We start from the raw sequence: 12,078 nt of genomic DNA, 5'->3' as shown, positions 1-12,078 counted from the left end.
CACTGTGGATGGCAGATGTCCCCAGGTTCTCCCGGACTGGAGGATATTGAAACCTTAATTAATGGTCTAGAGATAGTGGTTAAGTAAAAAAAAAAGGACAGCAAATGTTTTAAAAAATGCTAAAGATTCGGTGCTAAGATCTTCCAAGCTGGGATTTTTTTGAACCTCTCCTGTCCGTCATTGAGACCACCTGACCAACGGTCTAGATCACTGGACAGTGGTCTCCATTTGCCTCCACTGGACGCGTCAGGGCATTGACTATTGCACTCATATCCATGCTTGGACCCTCAATTTAGGGCTGTCCATGGGCCGGGCACGGATTGCCTGCAACCGGCTGTCGCAGGAACTTCCTGAGACAAGAAGCTTACTGGGGTCCACCGTGATGTTTATGAGAAATCCACCCCTTCCATCCGTTTTGCCAGATCATGGGCCTAAAAATAAGACATATCCAAAACTCAGGTGGGCCGCACGATAAGAAAACATAGGCAGGGAAATGCCTACCGTTGAAACTTCCCTGGTCCACAGTGATGTTTATATGCCATCTATACCGTTCATAAGGTCTTTCCTACTGGGATGAACTGAAAACACAAAAATATTGACTTATCCAAAACTTCTGTGGCCCTTTAAATGTTTCAGTGGTGGACATTGAATCCTCACTGTTTCCACTTGAGTTTTGTATCTGCCTCATTTCTAGGCTCATCTCCCTATCATGATCTGGCAAAACGGATGGACGGTGTTGAGAGCCTTACCTAACTTCCTGTCACAGGCAATCCAGGTCCCCCTGGGCCAGGCTTGCCATGGAATACTAGGCCAGAGGGCATGGTCGACGCCTAAATCGAATCCAGTTTATTAATTCATTTGGGATCAGGTTGAGCCTAAGAGCTCGTTGGGCCAGCTCGAGCCTAGTCCTTCCTGGCTCATTTGTGTTTCAAGGGCTTATTTTTCCCTATATCATACATGGTGGGGCCTTCTAATGAAGAGCCCATGTCTTTCACAAAAGTGAGTGGTCAGGCTCAATCTCAGGCTGTGCAGAGTCATCTGTTGAGGGTCAAATATTGCATATCAGACCCATTTATTGCATAGATTTACAAGCATGACACCGTTTAATAGCCTAATTTAATTGAATTTGTGATGCAGGGCGTCTTCATGAGCTTGGACTGAGAAAGGACACTAAAAAGCATGGATTTACCGATCTGATGACACTAAAGCAGGGAACGGACTCTAGAAGACTAAGATCAACGGAATTACACGCCAGGGATCCGCGAAAATTGAGAAATTGAAGACTCAAGGGGCCTGAAAAGTGTCCAGAGTGCAAGAACACAGGGTTCCCACCATCCGTTCAGCTCGAAAATTCATACATCGCCTGAGGACCATAAATTAACCGTACATGTCGAATTTCATCCGTTCAATCCCTGTGCAAGTGTCCCAACGGACAGATCAGCCCATAAACCCTTGATTTGGGGCCCACCTGAGCTCTGGATACGTTTCAATTTCGGACTCATCTCCTTAAATTAGATGAGAAGTCAGATGGACGGAGCGGATTTTTGTAAAACATCAAGGTGGGGCCCACTTTACATGGCCAGTGTACACAGCAGGCGTACGCCCGCCGTGCACTGGACCAGGACCTCCTGGTCAACTTAGGAGACCCGTCTCCTTCTCCTTCTCCAGCACGGACGAGCAGCGGACGACCGAGGTCCGCCGGTTTCACTCAGTGGGGCCCACCCCTTGCTCCTTTGAGTGATCAGAGCCGTCCATGGTGTCTCTGGGGTAGGTAATACCCTCACCTAGGTGGCAAAGTTTTAGAACGTCCCGGAGATCCATTTTTGATCGTCCAAAAGCAAGATGGACGGTGAATGGATCTGGTACAATGGGCCATGCAGAATTTGAAGAAAATCCACCTTTCCTGACCGGTTTTTCGTCAGGAATCTAATGAACGAAGTGGATTTCTCTGAAGACATCATTATGGGGCCCACCGAACACGTCAGTGCAACCTGCGTAAGGCTTACGCCTGTCCGTGAAACCGCGACTTGTGGGGCATTTCGTGATCTTTATCACTGCCGGATTGCTGATCCGGACCGTCCAATGTGTCCACAGGGACGCCAATAACCTAGCCAAGATTGCAGAATCGACAGAGAAGTTGATATCACGCCGCAATTACCCTCCAAGCGCAAGACGTTTTGCGCTTTTGCTGCGCATACGACTTCTGCTGCGTAACAGATTACGAAAAGCTTCATGGTGCGGAAAGGAGACTGGGGACTGAAGTTGTACAGGGACCGGAGCCATTGCCAGGGGGTTTTATATAAAGGAACGGAGGTTGGATGAAAAAAGGGGAGGAAAAACGGAAGCAGGAGGTGGGTTTTGAAGGAGGCAGCGTGTGAGGGAGGAACTGTCACGGCAGCTGCTGTGCACAAGAGGCAGGGACCCACGTCAGGGAGCTGTAGGAGAAAAGGAAGGACGGGAGGAAGCCGACCGGTTGTTAGGAACGTGAGAGGGAGGGACTAAGTTAAGTTCTTCTCTTTTCTTTTCTTTTTCGTTTTCTTTTCCTTTGTATTTGCTTTGAGTTCAGGGCAATAATGTTGGGCTAAACCTCTTAGCTGGGGCTAAGGGGAGAAGCTTGTAGCGTGATGGGAAGATTTTTCGCCTTTAATTCTATTTTAAACTGAATAGATTTGGTATTGGGTTGATTTTATGGGAATATTGTTTTGTTTTCTTTAATGGCATGTTGTGACTGAAATTACAATGGGCTTGCAATGGCTTTGAATATTCCTTTCCTTTGTATGTTTATGAAGTCAGGAACCCCTGTTGTTCATCATTGTCCCATGGGCATGGTAGGATGACAGTACCCCTTCCTAACCTTCGTAATCATGTTGATTGATTGGTAATTAGATTAATTCTGTTGTTTGCTTTGTCTCATGGGCATGGTTTGGTGATGGAATCCATTCTAATTCATCCATTCTTCATCTCTTGAAACCTATATCAATGGCAGTACAGTAAATTTCCATAATTTGTGATCCTGGCATACAATCTCCCTGATCTCTACAAGTGGATCCTCTGAATCCCTAGTTCCCTTTCTCTGAATTCCTTAAAGCCTTAGATAATTCTTCCACAATTATTCCTTAAGTTCTATTTGGTTTAGATCACATCTTAGTCTAGTTCTAGTTCTACTTGGTTTCAGATAACGAAGGTTTAGCTCCTGTGGATTCGACCTCGGTCCTTACCGAGTTTATTACTACATCACAACCCTATACTTGGGAGTGAACAAGTTTTGCGCGCCATTGTCGGGGACTTTCTTTTAAATTAATTAGTTTTAGAATTAGGATAAGATTAGGATTTTATTAACTTTAGTTTTAGATTTTTATTTCTATTTGATTTTTAGAACTAACTTGTTTCCTGTTTTGTAGGATCCTGACATAAAATCTCTAAATTGGTAATTCTTTCTTAAATTCTCTACTTTTTCTTTTTATAGAATTAGGGTTTAGATTTTAGAAACTTTCTAATTCTAGTATCCTCTGTTCTGTAGGAAATAGGTTATTTTTAGAATTTAGGTTATTTAGAAATTGACTTTCTATTTTGGTTCTATTAACTTTCTAATTCTAACACTTTTTGAATCTAATTCTGTTTCTTAATTTATTTTTAGGATTTTTGTTTAGAAACTAACCTTCCTATTTTGTAGGCCTTTAAGATAGAAATCTCTATTTTGGTACACTCCTTTCATACTCTCTATTTTTCAATTTTCTTGTAGTAATTTACTTTTTAGTTTAGGCTTTCTTAGTTTACTTTAGAAATTTCCGTTTTTCTTTAAAGAATAATTTCTTTTAGAAATTAATTTACTGTTATTTTTCTTTTAAAGTATCGTTTCTCTCCTTTATAGAATCTAACTTATTTTTGTTTTATTTTGCAGGTCCTTAACTTAGGAGCTTCAATTTGGTAATTCCTTTCCAATTTTCCCTCTCTTTCGTTTTAGATTTTCTTTTTTCCTTCCTTAGGATTAGGCTGTGAATTGAGGGCTGCGAGTGTTTCATGCCCAAGTGGGCCCGTGACGACACTCGACGTCTCTTGACTGAAGGAGGAGTGGTTGAGGGGTTGACTATCCATCGCAGGATTAGACACCGCTCGAAATCCCTGAGGTTATGGCTGAAGACCAACCTCCTCTACTTCCACCCAGGGTGGAGGATAACCATGATGAGAATGAGGTGCAACAAGCACCCCCGCCTCGTACTTTACGAGATTTTCTACAACCGGCGGGAGTGAGTACGCCCTCATGCATGATTTTTCCTGAAAACACAGGACAGATGGACATCAAGCCAGGAGTTATCCAACTCCTTCCCAAATTCCATGGACTTGAATCTGAAAGTCCATATTTACATTTGAAAGAGTTCGATGAGATAATAGCTACATTATGTTTTCCTAATGTATCTGAGGATACAATTAGGCTGAAACTCTTTCCTTTTTCCTTAAAAGAGAAAGCTAAGACGTGGTTACATTCACTACGTCCTAGATCCATTGGCACGTGGAACGACATGCAGAGGGAATTCATAAAAAAATTCTTCCCACATCATAAAACGATTACCCTCAGAAAAGCGATCATGAACTTTGCCCAAAAGGAAGATGAAACATTCTTTCAATGTTGGGAAAGATTCAAAGATTTGGTCAGTTCATGCCCACAACACGGATTTGAAACGTGGCGCATTACAAATTTTTTCTATGATGGACTGACATCTTTTATGCGCCAAATGGTCGAGACAATGTGTAATGGAGAGTTCATTAATAAAGATATCGACGAGGTATGGGACTACCTCGACAGTTTGGCTGAAAAAACACAATCTTGGGACTATTACCCAAAGTCGAACACCACGTCTAGGCCGACTCAATTAAAGGAGAAAGGTGGATTATACCTCTTGAAAGAAGAGGATGATCTCAAGTGTAAAGTGACTACGCTCATAAGGAAAGTTGAGGCCATGGAAGGAAAGAAGGATAAGGTCAATGAAATTGTTTGCGGCATCTGTGATTGCAACATTCACACAACTGAAAACTGTCCTACAATACCTGCCTTTCGAGGAGTGTTGAATGAACAAGCCAATGCCGTAAACAACTATCAAAGACCTTTTACTGGACCTAACTCCAACACATACAATCCTGGCTGGAAAAATCATCCAAACTTTAGTTGGAGGAATGGACAAACGGCGACTCCTCCAGGTTTCTTCAATCAAAATCCAAATCAAGTGAAACCTCAAGAGGAACCGGTTCAAAATCCCATACAAGAGCTGGCTCAGGCAATGCATGGAATTACAGATTTTATGCAAAAGATAGATTCTCGTATGACGGTTATAGAAAAGGGGATGCTTCCTGCACAACCTCTCCCCAATCCTAAACCGCAATACGAGAATAATGATCCCAGCTCTTCAAATCAGATGGGACATGCTAAATCCATCACCACTCTTAGGAGTGGGAAGATCATTGATAAAACTCTTCCGGTTAGGCCCGAAAAGCCTCAAGAACCAAAAGAGGACAACAATGATGGATCCAGTGATGTCCCACAAAAAGTGGAACCGGAACTTCTAGAGAAGCCAGTTGCTCCATTCCCCAACGGTTGGTTTCACCAAAACCTCTCTCTAACTCTCAGATATCCTAGAGGTGTTGAAACAAGTGAAAGTCAACATTCCTCTACGTGATGTCGTTCAACAGATACCGTCCGATGCCAAATTTCTAAACGACTTATGCACGACCAAGCGACGGAAAATTATTCAAAAGAAAATCTTCTTGACTGAGAAAGTGAGTGCCATCCTGAAGCAAGACGTGCCGCAGAAATTCAAGGATCCCGGGAGCCCAACCATATCATGTGTAATCGGGAACCATCGAATTGATCACGCACTTCTTGACTTAGGAGCGAGCGTCAATCTGATTCCCTACTCGGTATACAAACAGTTAGGTTTGGGTGAATTAAAACCCACCCTAACTACACTACAACTTGCTGATCGCTCTGTTCGTGTACCAAGAGGGATAATTGAGGATGTGTTGGTCCAAGTTGATAGATTTTACTACCCTGTAGACTTTATCATCCTGGACACTGAACCCATCAATAACATGAGCACTCAGATTCCTGTCATTCTTGGTCGCCCATTCCTTGCCACGTCAAATGCAATTATCAATTGCAGGAATGGTATCATGACTATGTCTTTTGGAAATTTGACATTGGAGTCAAACATTTTTTTCAATAACGGCAGCAGCAGAGGATGATGACGATTTCCACGACATTAACATGATTGACTCTTTCGTGGAAGATACGACACCTCTGACCTTATCCTCCGACCATCTAGAGACGTGCCTGGCCCACTCCCATGATTTTGATGATGACATGATTAGGGAGACGTGCGCCTTGCTTGATACTGCACCGGTACTTGAAGTTAACCGATGGAGGCCACAATTTGAAGAATTACCACAAACTGATGTAGTGCCTCTACCGTCTAACCTCAAGCCGCCGAAGCTTGACCTAAAACCTTTGCCCTCTGATTTGAAATATGCCTATTTAGGTCAGGATGAGACATACCCGGTGGTGATCTCTGCCCACCTGGAGAAAGAACAGGAGAGTATGCTTATATCTACTCTCATTGAGCATAAAGGAGCCCTAGGATGGACGATAGCGGACCTCAAGGGAATCGACCCCTCGATTTGTACTCACCGCATATATTTTAAAGGATAATGCAAAAACCTCCCAGCAACCACAACGTAGACTAAATCCAAATATGAAGGAAGTGGTTAAAGCCGAGGTTCTTAAACTATTGGATGTGGGTATTATATACCCTATATCGATAGTCAATGGGTGAGTCCAACTCAAGTGGTCCCTAAGAAGTCCTAATCACCATCGTAGCCAATGCTAATAATGAACTCGTGCCAACTAGAGTCACTCGGTTGGAGAATGTGCATTGACTACGGAAGTTGAATACCGTCACGAGGAAAGACTACTTCCCTTTACCATTCATTGATCAGATCCTTGAAAGGTTAGCTGGTCATTCCTATTACAGTTTCCTTGACGGGTATTCGGGCTACAACCAGATAGAGATAGCCCCCGAAGACCAGGAAAAGACCACATTTACATGTCCCTACGGCACCTTTGCCTATCGAAGGATGCCATTCGGACTATGTAATGCCCCTGCCACCTTTCAGCGATGTATGCTTAGTATTTTTTCTGACATGGTGGGGCAATATCTAGAGGTCTTCATGGACGACTTCTCTGTTTATGGTCCATCTTTCAGCAAGTGCTTGGAAAGTCTTAAATGTGTGCTGAAAAGATGTGAAGAAAAGAACCTGGTACTTAATTGGGAGAAGTGCCATTTCATGGTTCAAAAGGGAATTGTCCTTGGGCATATCATCTCGTCCAAAGGAATCGAGGTAGATAAGGCAAAAATCGATCTTATCTCTAACCTACCTCCACCCAAGAACATCAGAGACGTGCGATCCTTCTTAGGACACGCAGGATTTTACAGGAGATTCATAAAGGACTTTAGTCTTCTCTCTCGTCCTTTATGTAATCTTCTTCAAAAGGATGCTCCGTACGAGTGGACTGAGCATTGCCAAGAAGCTTTCACCAAGCTTAAGGGCACGTTAACCACTGCACCTATCATGCAGCCACCCGACTGGAACCTTCCTTTTGAACTTATGTGCGACGCTTCTGATTATGCTCTTGGGGCGGTCCTAGGCCAGAGAAAAGACAAGAAGCCCTACGTCATTCACTACGCAAGTAGGACTCTAAATCCTGCCCAAGTGAACTACTCGACTACGGAAAAGGAACTCTTAGCCGTAGTGTTCGCCTGGACAAATTTAGGTCCTATCCGATCGGATCCAAGATCATTATCTATACAGATCATGCGGCTCAAGTATCTTCTTTCTAAGAATGATTCTAGGCCCCGCTTGATACGATGGATCCTTTTACTCCAAGAATTTGATTTGGAAATTAAAGATAAAAAGGGAGTAGAGAACGTAGTGGCTGATCACCTTTCTCGCCTAAATACCTCTGAGTCCCTTGAGACGACTCATATCAATGACATGTTCCCGATGAACAATTTCTGAGTCTCCCATTCACCTTGGTTTCTGATATTGCTAATTATCTTGCTACGGGTGCTATACCACAGTGGACTGCGAAGATAAGAAGAAATTTTTCACCGAGGTGCGCAACTTTTTCGGGATGATCCTTATTTATTTAAATATTGCCCAGGACCAAATTCTAAGGAGATGTGTACGACGAAATATTACCCACTCCTTCTGTCACTCAGAGGCCTGTGGTGGTCACTTTTCTGCTAAAAAGACCACGGCCAAGATCTTGCAGTGTGGCTTTTACTGGCCCACTATGTTTAGGGATACTCATGAGTTTTGCAAAGCTTGTGAGCGTTGTCAGAAATTGGGAGCATTGTCCCGTCGAAATATGATGCCTTTGAATCCCATCCTTATCATCGAAGCATTTGATTGCTGGGGCATCGATTTCATGGGACCGTTCCCCCAATCGTTTGGAAATTTATATATTTTGCTTGCCGTAGATTATGTCACTAAATGGGTCGAAGCGATTCCATGTCGAAAGAATGACCATCGCACGGTCATTAAATTCCTAAAAGAGAACATCCTTTCTCGATTCGGAACGCCTCGAGCCATCATTAGTGATGGGGGCTCACACTTTTGTAATAGACCATTCGAGAGTTTAATGAAGAAATACGGTATCTCTCACAAGGTGAGCACCCCATACCACCCACAGACAAGTGGGCAAGCTGAGATTTCTAATAGGGAGATCAAACACATTTTGGAGAAAACGGTTAACCCTGACCGTAAGGATTGGTCAATTCGATTGACCGATGCCTTATGGGCTTACCGTACTGCTTTTAAAACCCCTATTGGAATGTCTCCCTTTAGACTCGTCTATGGGAAGGCTTGCCACTTGCCTGTAGAGTTGGAACATAGAGCCTACTGGGCAATCAAAAATCTAAATTTCAATTTGAACAACGCTGGCTCGCTACGCAAACTTCAATTGAATGAACTTGAAGAAATCCGGAATGATGCGTATGATAATTCGAGAATTTACAAGGACAGGATGAAGGCGTTTCATGATCAACATATTCTACGAAAGTCATTCACGCCTGGTCAGAAGGTCCTTTTGTATAATTCTCGATTACATCTCTTTCCGGGTAAGCTTCGATCTCGTTGGACCGGCCCTTACATTGTTTTCTGCTTATCCTCATGGGGCCGTCGAGATAAGAGATCCCGACAATGGCAAGGAGTTTAAAGTAAATGGACATCGTTTAAAGCCATTTGTCGAGAAATTTGATTCAGAGGACATGTCCATGCCTCTGACTGACCAGGACTGATCTCCTAGTCCGATGGAGGTATAGGTAGGTTTATCGCTTTCATAGGATTATGGTAGTTGCTTTTGTCTGGCTGAAGACGGTAAACTTAGCGCTCCTGGGAGGCAACCCAGCTCTTCATTCATTTCGTTTTTATCATTAGTTAGTTCAATGGTTGTGGGTAACATTACTGCAAACCCTCACGAGACTACAACTCGTCCACAAGGGGTAACCTAGGGGTTTAAAGGCTTGTTGCGAGCGCTAAATGCAATCGAGAGCACCTGCGAAAGTGGTATAGGTAGGATATTATTTTTGATAGTTTTGTGTCACTTTCTCTCTTGCTGACCGGATTCCATGCTGCAATCTCTTGGAAAGTCTCTCACGATTCATCATCCAGGTACTATCTTCCCTTCACTCTTTCTTTACTTTTGTTGTCCTATGCGCATTTCATACTCATATCCTTTACATTGAGGACAATGTAGCTTTTAAGTTGGGGGTGGGAGATTAGGTTACATAATCAAATTTTTTCTGGACTTTCTGGTGAATTCAAAGTGATTGGACGACCATCTTTGATTTAGAATTACAGGATATGGAATGTTGGTGATTTACTGCTCTTGGATTCAGTTGCTCGTTAGATTTCACAGTTAAGTTTAATTATTAATCCATGATTAGAAGTTGTAAACATTGATTGAGTCATGATTTCACATGTCACATCTCGCTTACACATTAAGATTTCAGTTTGAAACTGATGGGTTAATTTGGTGATCAGTAAGCATAGAAGGAACCAACTTGAACACTTGCCCGTCAAGATCAATAAAAAGGAAGAGATACCGTTGAAAAAGGTTAGGCAAAGAATCTTCACTATAGGTTTGCTCCCTATAAGTGTGGACTTCATTCCCCTTCTTGGTTTTCAGAAAAAAAAAAAAAAAAAAAAAACTGAAGGAATGAAAAGATGATCTTTGAGGCAAGCTTTGGTTATTATGACTTCTCTTGTTGATTACTAACGATATCCTAAAATAAAGAAATGAATATTAATGTTGAAAGTTGGGATTACACTTTACATCTGTGGAACTCAATGTTTAGGATTATTTCTAATTAAGGGACTAATACTTTGAATGAAGTTTATCGTGAGTTTGAGTCTAGGAGAGAGTAAGGCCCAACATTCATGAATTGTTGAATTCTGAATATCTAGATTGTTTTCCAAAATCACTCGAGTTCATAGAAATTCTCCTGTAATTCTCAACTTATTTTTCGCATACTTTGCTCGGGACTAGCAAAATGCTGGTTGGGGGTTGTGTTGAGGGTCAAATATTGCATATCAGACCCATTTATTGCATAGATTTACAAGCATGACACCGTTTAATAGCCTAATTTAATTGAATTTGTGATGCAGGGCGTCTTCATGAGCTTGGACTGAGAAAGGACACTAAAAAGCATGGATTTACCGATCTGATGACACTAAAGCAGGGAACGGACTCTAGAAGACTAAGATCAACGGAATTACACCCCAGTGATCCGCGAAAATCGAGAAATTGAAGACTCAAGTGGCCTGAAAAGTGTCCAGAGTGCGAGAACACAGGGTTCCCACCATCCGTTCAGCTCGAAAATTCATACATCGCCTGAGGACCATAAATTAACCGTACACATCAAATTTCATCTGTTCAATCCCTGTGCAAGTGTCCCAACGGACAGATCAGCCCATAAACCCTTGATTTGGGGCCCACCTGAGCTCTGGATACGTTTCAACTTCGGACTCATCTCCTTAAAATAGATGAGAAGTCAAATGGACGGAGCGGATTTCTGTAAAACATCAAGGTGGGGCCCACTTTACATGGCCGGTGTACACAGCAGGCGTACGCCCGCTGTGCACTGGACCAGGACCTCCGGGTCAACTTAGGAGACCCGTCTCCTTCTCCTTCTCCAGCAGCGGACGACCGAGGTCCGCCGGTTTCACTCAGTGGGGCCCACCCCTTGCTCCTTTGAGTGATCAGAGCCGTCCATGGTGTCTCTGGGGTGGGTAATACCCTCACCTAGGTGGCAAAGTTTCAGAACATCCAGGAGATCCATTTTTGATCGTCCAAAAGCAAGATGGACGGTGAATGGATCTGGTACAATGGGCCGTGCAGAATTTGAAGAAGACCCACCTTTCCTGACCGGTTTTTCGTCAGGAATCTAATGAACGAAGTGGATTTCTCTGAATACATCATTATGGGGCCCACCGAACACGTCAGCGCAACCTGCGTAAGGCTTACGCGCGTCCGTGAGATCCGCGACTTGTGGAGCATTCTGTGATCATTATCACTGCCGGATTGCTGATCCGGACCATCCAATGTGTCCACAGGGACGCCGATAACCTAGCCAAGATTGCAGAATCAACAGAGAAGTTGATATCACGCCACAATTACCCTCCAAGCGCAAGACGTTTTGCGTTTTTGCTGCGCACACGACTTCTGCTGCGTAACAGATTACGAAAAGCTTCATGGTGCGGAAAGGAGACTGGGAACTGAAGTTGTACAGGGACCGGAGCTATTGCCAGGGGGTTTTATATAAAGGAAGGAGGGAGGGTGAGAAACGGGAGGGAGACGTGGAAACAAGGAGGAGCTGGGTTTTGAAGGAGGCAGCGTGTGAGGGAGGAACTGTCACGGCAGCTGCTGTGCACAAGAGGCAGGGACCCACGTCAGGGAGCTGTAGGAGAAAAGGAAGGACGGGAGGAAGCCGACCGGTTGTTAGGAACGTGAGAGGGAGGGACTAA

The 12,078-nt window shown here is 43.5% G+C and overlaps 1 non-coding gene across 1 annotated transcript; it reads right to left on the bottom strand.

The window, feature by feature from the left end:
* Nucleotides 1–4,568: 4,568 nt before the first annotated feature.
* Nucleotides 4,569–4,675, bottom strand: LOC131241797 (small nucleolar RNA R71). Its single transcript, XR_009169364.1, has one exon. It is a non-coding gene; the product is annotated as a small nucleolar RNA R71 (small nucleolar RNA).
* Between the last annotated feature and the right edge of the window lie 7,403 nt (nt 4,676–12,078).

The sequence above is a fragment of the Magnolia sinica genome, chromosome 3, assembly GCF_029962835.1.
Source record: "Magnolia sinica isolate HGM2019 chromosome 3, MsV1, whole genome shotgun sequence".
Taxonomy (NCBI): Eukaryota; Viridiplantae; Streptophyta; class Magnoliopsida; order Magnoliales; family Magnoliaceae; genus Magnolia; species Magnolia sinica.
The sequence above is the reverse complement of the archived record's forward strand: the minus strand, read 5'-3'. Positions and strand labels throughout refer to the sequence as shown.